General features: G+C 33.0%; 1 pseudogene; it reads right to left on the bottom strand.

The window, feature by feature from the left end:
- Nucleotides 1–5,036: 5,036 nt before the first annotated feature.
- Nucleotides 5,037–10,282, bottom strand: LOC128159136 (uncharacterized; annotated as a pseudogene).
- Between the last annotated feature and the right edge of the window lie 681 nt (nt 10,283–10,963).

Below are 10,963 nucleotides of genomic sequence, written 5' to 3' on the forward strand. Positions count from 1 at the left end.
CACCGAAAGAATACACAACTTCTCTTCTGCATTACGGCTCTCTCTTTTCTACAATGCCGTTCGTTACTGTTTACATTCGGCGCGCGCGGGGGTCACAAACAGGGGCGCCCCGACAAATAGTTGCACATAGAACGTTTAAATAATGTGTGTTCATTGAATTCATAAATGATATAGATGAAAAAAATGAAATTGAATCACAACAATTTATCTAAGACGCAACACAACGTAATGCAGTAAATGCCTGGGCCTTAATGTGGCATTTGTTCGCTTGTGTGTCTATGTAGACATATTAACTCGTTCATGTACGATTCTCACATATTTGTTTTATGAAATTTGAAAAAAAATATAGGACAGAACTTGTTTAATTTGATACCAAATGACATTATTTAATATATTAACAATAACTAAATTAATTTTTTTTCATAAAATGATAACGATTTTTGCTATCAGAAAAATACGTGTATGAGCTGCTGACCCCTAATTATAGGGGCCAGCCCTTTTTTCTTAATTTTAAATGAAAGCTCTCGTTATTCTAAACAACTTTTGTTCTATATGTATTAACAAAATATTTTTAGTTTAAAGGTTATAATACAAAAAGCAACAAAATTTCAGCCCCGAAAAAATCTTAAACTTTGGCGACAAATAGCTCAAAAACTAACAAAGAAATTACCAAAATTTTCATGCCAGCAAAATTTTAAAATGTTACCGACAATTTCGCCAAATTTCATGCATCTATCATCTGTAGTTCCCGAGATCAACTCTGGACAAAAGACCCCCCAATTTTCAATTAAAGGGCAATAACTCATAACCGGAAGTGAATTTTAAAAATTTGAAAAAAACGTCTAGAGATATTAATATCATCTACATAACCTGAAAGTTTCATAGCAATCAGACAAAAAATGTTCGAGAAATCTCGTGCACAAAATTTGCGGGAAAAAAAAAAATAATAATAAGAAACAGTAGAATAACAGAAGGGTTTTCCGTTGAAAAACGGAAAACCCTAATAATAAGAAACAGTAGAATAACAGAAGGGTTTTCCGTTGAAAAACGGAAAACCCTAAAAAGAAACCGAAGAATAACAAGAGGGTCTTCCGTTGAAAACGGAAGACCCTAATAAAGAAAAAGAAACCGTAGAATAACAAGAGGGTCTTCCGTTAGAAACGGAAGACCCTAAATACAGGAACTGCTGATTCCAAAACATTATTCCCTTGAGAAAAATGGGATCACAAGAGGGGGATGGGGGTTAAAAATTCGGGGGGGGGGATCTGTAACGAAGAATTTTGACCCGGGTTGAAAATTGTTGAATAAAGACCCTAATCCGTTGAAAATTGACCCGCATCGTGGAATTTTGATCATGAAACCGGTTCAAAATTCAACAACAAAGAAGCACAAATTAACCTTGAGTTTAACTATAACTTGAGTTTATTTTATTAAAAATAATCACTTTTTACATATCTATTCTTTAGATTTACATGATTTACATTAAATAATAATGTTTTGAAACTACATAGTATCCCTTGAAATATGTAATAACTATTTGATTAAGAGAATCAAAAACGCTTTGGAGCTCTAATATAAGTATAAACATGCGAAACAATTTTACAATTTTATCTATATGAAAAAGCAGAACTACCATAAAGTACATAGTTCATATAAAAAGGTACACTAATGTAATTAAGTTGTTTAAAAAGTTCGTCTTTTTGTTGAGTTTACCTTGGATATCCAGGAGAAAAAAATCACATTTCCATCAGATTCAGACTCACAGTATTAACATCGACTCTCATCAGTTAAAAAAAAATCCTTAAATTAGTAAGCTTTACTAGCTTTATTCCGTAATTGGTGTAAAATAATATTTCCTATAGTCTTAACTGAAAGGTTTGTAAGTTCTAGGTATATTTTGTATTTTAAGTTTTGACTTAAAAGAAAGATAAAGTTGATGAAATTTTCTTTTCTGCATTAAGATTATTCCATAATTTACGTGTAGACGGAACAAAGCTATTGTAATAAGTATATAATGGTAGATAAGAAAAGAGCTCATTCGACCAAAGATTATATGCAAGTTTAGTTAGAAAATATGATTTAATTCAATCTTACATATCTTGTGTTGCTAAACCATCTTGTAGAATATAATTAGTTTATGTTTATCCCTTCGAGAGTGCAAGGTTTCCAAATTAAGCTCATTACATAAAATGATTTTAAAAGAATTAACTCTGATCCCTGTCACTGTCCTGGTTGCTTCAATTTGTACATGTTTTATAAGCAATTCGGATTTTCCCTGATACAGCATTACCATATTCAAATCTAGGTCTGATAAAAGCCGAATTTTAACAAGTGTTAATCTATCAATAAAAAAATTGTATGCTTGAGAAATCTTAATATATTCAACTTTTTGTATGCCTTTTCATGTATACTATTGATATAATTAGATCAACCATCCTCCGACTGTATATTTAGATGCAAACCTACTTTTTTAAAAATTGATAACATTTTTGCTGTAGAGGGTATATGTTTTTAATTTTGAGAAAATATATTCCGTCAGTTGCCTGTGTTTCTAATTTACAGGTAAATAATGGAATTGAAAACTACATGATAAAAATAAATTGCATTTTTTTTAAAGAATTATGACTGTCAATGCAGAAAATTGGATGGTTTGTATGCCTTTTCATGTATACTATTGATATAATTAGATCAACCATCCTCCGACTGTATATTTAGATGCAAACCTACTTTTTTAAAAATTGATAACATTTTTGCTGTAGAGGGTATATGTTTTTAATTTTGAGAAAATATATTCCGTCAGTTGCCTGTGTTTCTAATTTACAGGTAAATAATGGAATTGAAAACTACATGATAAAAATAAATTGCATTTTTTTTAAAGAATTATGACTGTCAATGCAGAAAATTGGATGGTGCTTCAATAAAGTTAATAAGACAAGTTTATGAAAAATTATTGTTAAGTCGAAAAAAAAATAAAAACATGTGTAAATATGTAAATGCTGTGTATATACGTATAAAACAGTATATATAAAAACGGGAAAAAATATGACAACCATTCATTTATTATTTTGTCAGGGAAATATTCTGACTTCTTCAAATTAAGCATAGGTATCTGACATTATATCCTTTTGTCTTGATATAAATATATATACCATTTACCCAATAAAACAGTATAGAGGTTATATATTTTCAATTATTAGAAAAATATACAACGTCATGTGCCTGTCAAATAGAGCTCTGTTGAATTGCCTTAAAATTGACGATAAGGGGCAATATATTTGTTAGATATATTTATCAGAGATTATGACAAGTTTAAACTTCAAATTCTGTCACATGAATGAATGAAAACCATGTCATCTATGTCAAAAAGTATTCTAGCCCTACTCGCCTGTTCCATTCCGAAGCAAATGGTCATCTTCTTAGCTTTATTCACATAGCATTATAGTAATACATGGATATTATATTTTCAGTCTCAAAACTAAATGATTAATCGGACATATCAACCTGAAAGAAATTAGCCACGTTCGCATATGTATCGGACAGTATGAACATTTTAAAACTAAAACTTTCAAATATGTGCATGATTGTACATTTAAACCGTGTAGAGTAAGTTCCAGTTCAGATCAAAACTCTGATGTTGAGGTCAATTTTCAACGGGTCAAGGTCATCAGAGTTTAGAAAAATCTTTCTCATACCGTTGAAAAATGACCCCGGGTATAAATTTCACGATTTTGGTCTCAATTTTCAACGTTGAAAAATGACCCCCCCGGGTCGATATTCATCGTTGAAAAATGACCCCCGGGTCAATTTTCAACCCGGGTCATAATTTTTCGTTACAAAATCTTCTCTTAAATACTAACACAACAAAGGGGGCTTTATGTTTACCATTGAAATATGTGGATACATTTTTTAACTGTTTGTGCAAGATAGACTATTAAAGTTTCAAGATATTTTGAATTTGATACTGTAATGCTTATTTGATTGGCTATTGTTATACCCCTGTAAAACAGTTACTATATAACTCTATACGAAAAAAAGTCCAGCAGTATGACTGTTGGACTAAAACTTTTGGATTTGAACTGTTAAAATCGACTATTAAAAAAGACTGTTGACCGGTGACGTCACATTCTGCGAAAAACGAGTTATTAAATTACAAGGGGTATAACAAAACAGTCGTTGTCTGTGTCTCGGGCAACAGTTGATCTGTGAAACCGGCTCGCAAACTTTCGCCCAAGACCTTCAGCCTTTGGCAACAGTTTGCAAGCCGGTCAGACATATCAACTGTTGCCTTTGAACCCAGTCAACAACTGTATATTGTTGCTCAGGTGAGCAGTATGGCCCTTTGGCCTCTTGTTCCAAGGTTATAAAACTCAATCATTGTCTGAGAAAAAATATTTACAATCAGCGTCCATTCATCAACATTAAATCATTTTTATTATTTATATAGACCTCACTTTCTCCATTTCTCTAAAAAAAATTCTACTTTTTTATATTAGAAATTAGTATAACTTCGCTGTTGTTAGCCATCAGTGCATTACATAGAAGAACTTAATGTGAAAGTCACAGGCACCTGACGTATATTTTTCTCATAATAAAAATATACACATTGTATTTGTGTATACATATATGTACCCTATATTTAATAATACATTATACAATGTAGATATAGGGTATAGGCCTATATTTTAGTTTTGAGAAAAATAAATAACGTCAGGTACCTGTGGTGAAGGTTGTCTTGTACATGTACATGTAAGTACAATATTTGGAAGTCGGAGGACAGTTCATGTGGTCTGTGCAAAAGTTTTAATCATCATCAAAAATATTTTTAAAAAGACAACAACAAATGATTTTACAATATTTATTTTAGGTGTTAGAGTTGACATTAACAATGCATTTGAAACTTAAGGTTTGTACATTCGAAGGCAAACAAACCGATTTAAACTACATGTACCTGTAGTTAAAAAATTATTTTTTCATCGTTGGCCAAAAAAAAAACACAAATAAAATAAAGTGGATTTTTAAAGAATGGCGAAGATTCTTTGAATATGTAAATATTATGTTATAAATACATATAATACAATGGGATTCGCTATATTATTTATAGATTTTTGTTAAGTATTGCAACAAAAACATGAAGAAAAAAATTGAGGATCACTGAAATAATTCAGAATAACTTTTCAATGTGAACTTATGATTAAAATAATTTTTTGAGTTGGGTATTGTTTAATTAACTATAAGCACATGTACAATAATAGTAGCAACATATCTTGATATTAAACCACTTTGCACTGATCAAATATAAATATTGATGTTTCTAGTAATGTTAATCTGGAGATGTTCCCCTGAACATGATTATTTTTCTGTGGAAATTAATCATATCCATCATAAATTTGTTCTTATTTTCCAATCAAGACATAGTGTTTATTTACTGTAGTTGTACGGACTGAATCACACCCTGTATTCTCCTCTGTGTAGCAGTTTGTATTCCGTGCAATGGATGCTGTGTGATCAGTGACTGTTGGTATGAGTATAGAGCAGCTTGGAGGTTCCCTGTGATCTGTTGACAGATCCTCAGGATCTCCCAGGATATGTCTCTGTATAGATCACGTACATACAGTCCCTGATCATGGTGGACTAGGACCTGTAGCTCATTTAGAGCTGCTTGTGATAATGTTGTATCAATGTGTCTGTAACACAAAAACTCTAGGAAGTGTAACATTACAAATAATGGGATAAATAATAGAGGCCGCTGGTTCTGTAGAGCAGACTGTTGTTCTGGAATTAGTTCACTGATATAACAAATTCTGTTGTAAAGTTCTATATCCCATGCTACAGCCTGTCTCATCTTTGTAGACCAGGACTGTCCCCCTAAAGCCTCAGTATACCTCTCTCTGTCTACACATTCATTATACATCAGATAAGGCTGTGCTAACTTAACCTTTGTCATCTCTATAACAGATAAAGCTTCCCTGTATCTGAGTGTCTTGTAATAATACATGGCAATGTACAACATGTCAGATACACACCCAAACTTGGCTGCTAATTTCAGCATGAGACAGGATATTTTGTTAGCAATATATACATATTTGTTAACAACTGCGGTAGTGTACATGTTATGTACATGTAATATAAATGCAGTATTTTTAAAGATGGATGATGACAATTTCCGTAAAATGGCATCTTGATACTGATGCAGAGGAGAATTAACCAACTGCTCTACTATTTTTATAGCTTGTAAAAGTAGACGAAGGTCTATGATATTAATATCAATAGAAACACATTGTTCGAGAAGTTCTAGATCAATATCAACTTCAGACCTCATCACATTCTCATTTGTACAAATTGAACGTCTAGGATTATACAGGATATCAGTGATGTAAGACCTGATAGAGGAACTCTGTAACAGACAGGCCAGACCTTTCTTGTATAATTCATGTAACTGTAGGAACAAACTGTTTTGTTTTGGGCCATGGACCTTTGCCAGAAACAGGTTCTTTTGTGGGATAAAAAAGTTTGGACAGATCCCCTCATACACCCATTTAAGGAGGAGTTTGAAGCATATCCAAAAACCAGCTAGGAGATTTTGTGGACACCAGTGAGGTAGTGTGTTTTGTTGAATCGCCCAAAAAACGGTTGTCTTCATGTGATAGGAACACAACAGTTTATTGGTTTCTTCTGACTGTTGATTGATAACTTCTTTTAAAAAACATTTTAACAATCCGTATATCAAAAACTGACTGTGGTTCATTGAGTACACAAGTTTACATTCTGCCAGAGAAAAAGAAAATCTCCACTGTAGGTTTTCATTTGGTCCTAATGGGTGTCCTATTGCTACAAAGTGACATCCATTTCTGACAATATCATGAACAACTTCAGGATCAGGCCATGAGTGACATCTGTCTATCCATGAGGAGGCAGACTGAGGCCAAATGTCACAAACAAAACAGTGAGCAGTGTCATATTCTACTGTTGCTATAACACCACTACCACAGGGACCATGTGCAGTAGAATTGGGCATTACTGCTAAACAAGTTATCTCTCTGTACATAGAACTAGATATATAGACTCTGTTATTCATTCTGACACATGCTGATTGGACTTTTCTCTCTGTTGTTGGTGTCAGTAACTGAAGTAAAGTGAATCCTGGTGGACTCTCAGAACTGTCAGACAGAATCAAGATTGTATTGGCTGTGTTGTAATACTCAGACTGAGACTTGTCCATGATCACTCGGTGGTTGCTTTACATCCAGTCGTCAATATCTGATCCAATCAATCTGAACCCTTCTCTGAAACTGCCACTCACCATCCCAATACCCCCATCATAAGGTGGCACACGTCTCTCCACCATCTCACTGATGTTCTCTGTCTCCCTTCTGATGTCGACCTGTTGTGAGGTCCCCACTATTTCACACAGTCCCACAAACACTGACTCTGACAGGTGCTGCAGTCCCTCACACCTGTCAATATCAATACAAATACATAAACATTGAAAGCTACAATCTTTTTTCTCTCTTACAGTATTCTTATTAACAAATAGCTAAATTTACTCATTGTGTCTACAGTATCAAAGGAAGTAGGGTGGTCACTACATGTTTTGGGCGTAGTCCTCTTGTAAAAACGTAGTAGAGAGTTTGCGACCCAGGTACACAGGTACAACCGGGGGGCTGAAAAAGATGGACTCGTAAATACCGTTTGTTTAAATGGTGTAATTGTAGGACGCCCTTATATTTATTTGTCCAGCAAACCAAATCGGGAATCAGTCATGGTTGAAATAACGGTGAATAATTATTTTAGCCGATTTACCTACCCTTGAATAAATAGATATAGTGAAAATAACAGCCTTGAAAAAAACGGTTAAATATAAAATCTTACTAACATCAGCAACTAGTTAGAGAAGTATCGCCGTGCAATATTCACTTTTCACTTTATTCACTATATTTTGGACTTTACTTTGAAAATTAAACTAAATTAAAAATTGAGTCTAAATTAAGCATTTTTGATACATATGTATCTAGCGTTCATAGCTATGGCTCCGAGATATAGGGGTTCCATTCTGGTGATGAAATAGAACAAGTTCACACATACTTTCGTAAAAGAATTTTGAAAGTTTAAAAAAAGTACATCAAACTTCATGGTTTATCCAGAGTTATGTCGTCTACCCATGATTATTATGCGTAAACTGTGCATCATTAAATATTGGTTGAAATTTATTAAAACAGAAAATTGTATATTACGCAATATTTATGAAGAATTGGTTTCACAATTGATATCAAATACATGGTGTTTTAATGTCAGAGAATTATTGGTATTATTAGTAGTTATTAGTATCACATATAAAGTCATATTTTAAGCATGGAGTATGGCTTTCACAAAATGTAGCTAACACTAATGTTTTCTTACAAATTGTAAAGCAGAGGTTGTCTGATTTTTTTATACAGGAAAGAGATGTATTTTCGAGTCATCCTCTATATGTTCTTTGTACAAGTGTCTGCCTGACTTTTTCCTTACAATTTTATTTGCGTAAAAATATTCTGGAAGACCTTGTTGTCCTTTTATCAAAATATAGACTGTCGTCGCATATGCTTTTGGTAGAGCAAGGCCGTTATAATGGAACTGTCTGATCGTTGCGTATCTACAAATATTGTAATTTAGGTGAAGTCGAGGATGAATTCTTTTTTATTCTTATCTGTCCTTTTTATAAATGTCTACGTGTATTGCATTTAAAAAAAATATTACTGGACTAGTCCTTTAACGTTTAAGTTAGTTCAACTTCTCGCCATTCATAATCGCAAACAATTGTGCAATCTCGCAATGTATCTGCGTGAGGCTGGTAAAAAAAAAGGGAATGCCAGACTATTCGTACATCCAATTAATGTATTACCGTTATTATTATCATTATTTACATAAAGTTTTGATTTATTTATTTATAGGGTCTCTCCTCCTATGAATGTGCATTCATGTATAATATTTTTTGTAAAATATTGTATAACGTTAATACTAGTAGTGTGTGCTTTTGCTAGAGTGTATGGATATGTTTATAATTGTTACAATTCAAAGAGACAGAGTGTTGTATAATTTACATTGTGCAATTATCTGTTTTTCATAAATAGGATATTAAAGACTCATGAAATTTATTTAATTATTCTATATCTGTGAACCCATTCACTCAGTCTACTTAATCTCATCACCTGTCAAGTTTACTCATTGTTCAGATTCTTATTAATAGTTATGTACAATTGTCAATAGTCAGTCTGGAATACGGCGGCCAGTCTCGGACAGTAAACCGACCCACCTAGAGCCTGATTTCGGAGGCCAATATCAGCCATATGCGTTTCGTTAGAAACAAGTCTGTTTAATTGTTATTTCATGAAACTGTTGCCATCGATGAGTCTCGTCTAATAAATTCGGAATCCTGCATCAATTGCCTTTTCTTTCTCTGGAATTGCATTTTTCTCTCACCAGAGGTCGTGCTACACAAGTCTGTAACCAAAACTTATGTAGCAAGACCTCTGGAGAGAGAATGGAATTGCATATTGGTGGACCTTCGGGAATACAGCACACCTATCCATTTTTTTTACTTTACGACCCAAAGCGCCTCAACCTTATTTCTACTACCCTCAACGTCAATAAACACATCCACAAACTTTATTGCTTTTGTATTCATGCTTCTTGATTTGATAAAAAATTATTTGAGCATACTTCAAAGAAAAAAAATCGACCACTGATTTTTAAAATTTAGAACATCAAATTACGTTACCGTAGATGATATAGAATTCCTATAAATGACAGGGATTGAACACTATGTAATGCTGGTAAATTAGCAAACAAAGAACAGGGTCGTACAAGGCGTTGCATATCCCCCACCCGGAGCAATGAAGACGAAAGAATTTCAATTCAAGTTAGAAAATTCATTTTTGACTTGTATGCATCGTTTTCATTAAAAATTTTACGAGGGAAGTTAATAGTGTGCTTTCATTCTATAAACACGACATGTATTTATTTTCAAATTAAGCTGCACATCGTTTTTTGCCTAAATCTTGGATCATTCATTGTTCTTAATTGCAAAATTAGGTATGACTGGGTCCTGAATCCATCCTAAAAATACTTTTATTTAAAGAATAAGTTTATTTTGATTTATATTAATGATTTATAATAATGGGTCAAGTTTGTGATTTTCACCAATAACGTTTTACTTTATTAATTATTGTCAAAGAGTGAGATTTATTCACCCGTACTCTAATGTGTCAACGTAGCGGACTGTGATAGGCGGAGGCTTGTAGTCCATCCTTCTCCATGGAGAGGGTGTTCGAATCGTATAGACGGCGTTTTATTTTTAATTCGTTTGCCTTTAATTTAAGTAAAACTTGTTTTGCTTTTTTATTGATAATGAGAAAAATATCTAATACCATTTATATAATGACAACAATTACGTAATGTTCATGTTCTGTACATACAATGTCGGATAAAATAGCGCCAACACAGATATGAAATCATGCTGTAATGCCTAAAAAGCATCAAATAAAACAAAGGAGATAAGTAACAAGTACATGTACTATTGTATATTATTTATTTGTCAAAGAATACTGTTTTATATTATACATGTACATTTACTGATGCACAGTTTCAAACGTAAACGTCATTTCAAAATCACGGATACGGGGGGATTTGCAGGGCCTTGTACGCTCTTGTCCTTTGACTTTATTTCCGTGTTAAAATCCCTTTCAGTTTGACGAAAACAATTTTGGGAGTTGATTTTAATCAACTCTCCTATGCAGTTACTCAGACAAACCGAAAATGAAACAGTGTTTGGACCTCAGCACAAATCATTCCTGCTGACAAGACCTAGTTCTGGAAAATAATTGATAAATTTGATGTAATGTATGCTAAAGCATTGTTTTTCAAGGAAACTTATTTATAAATACCTTGAAAATAGTCAGATTTTAAATGGTACGAACAATTTAAATAT

Source organism: Crassostrea angulata, chromosome 8 (genome assembly GCF_025612915.1).
Source record: "Crassostrea angulata isolate pt1a10 chromosome 8, ASM2561291v2, whole genome shotgun sequence".
Taxonomy (NCBI): Eukaryota; Metazoa; Mollusca; class Bivalvia; order Ostreida; family Ostreidae; genus Magallana; species Magallana angulata.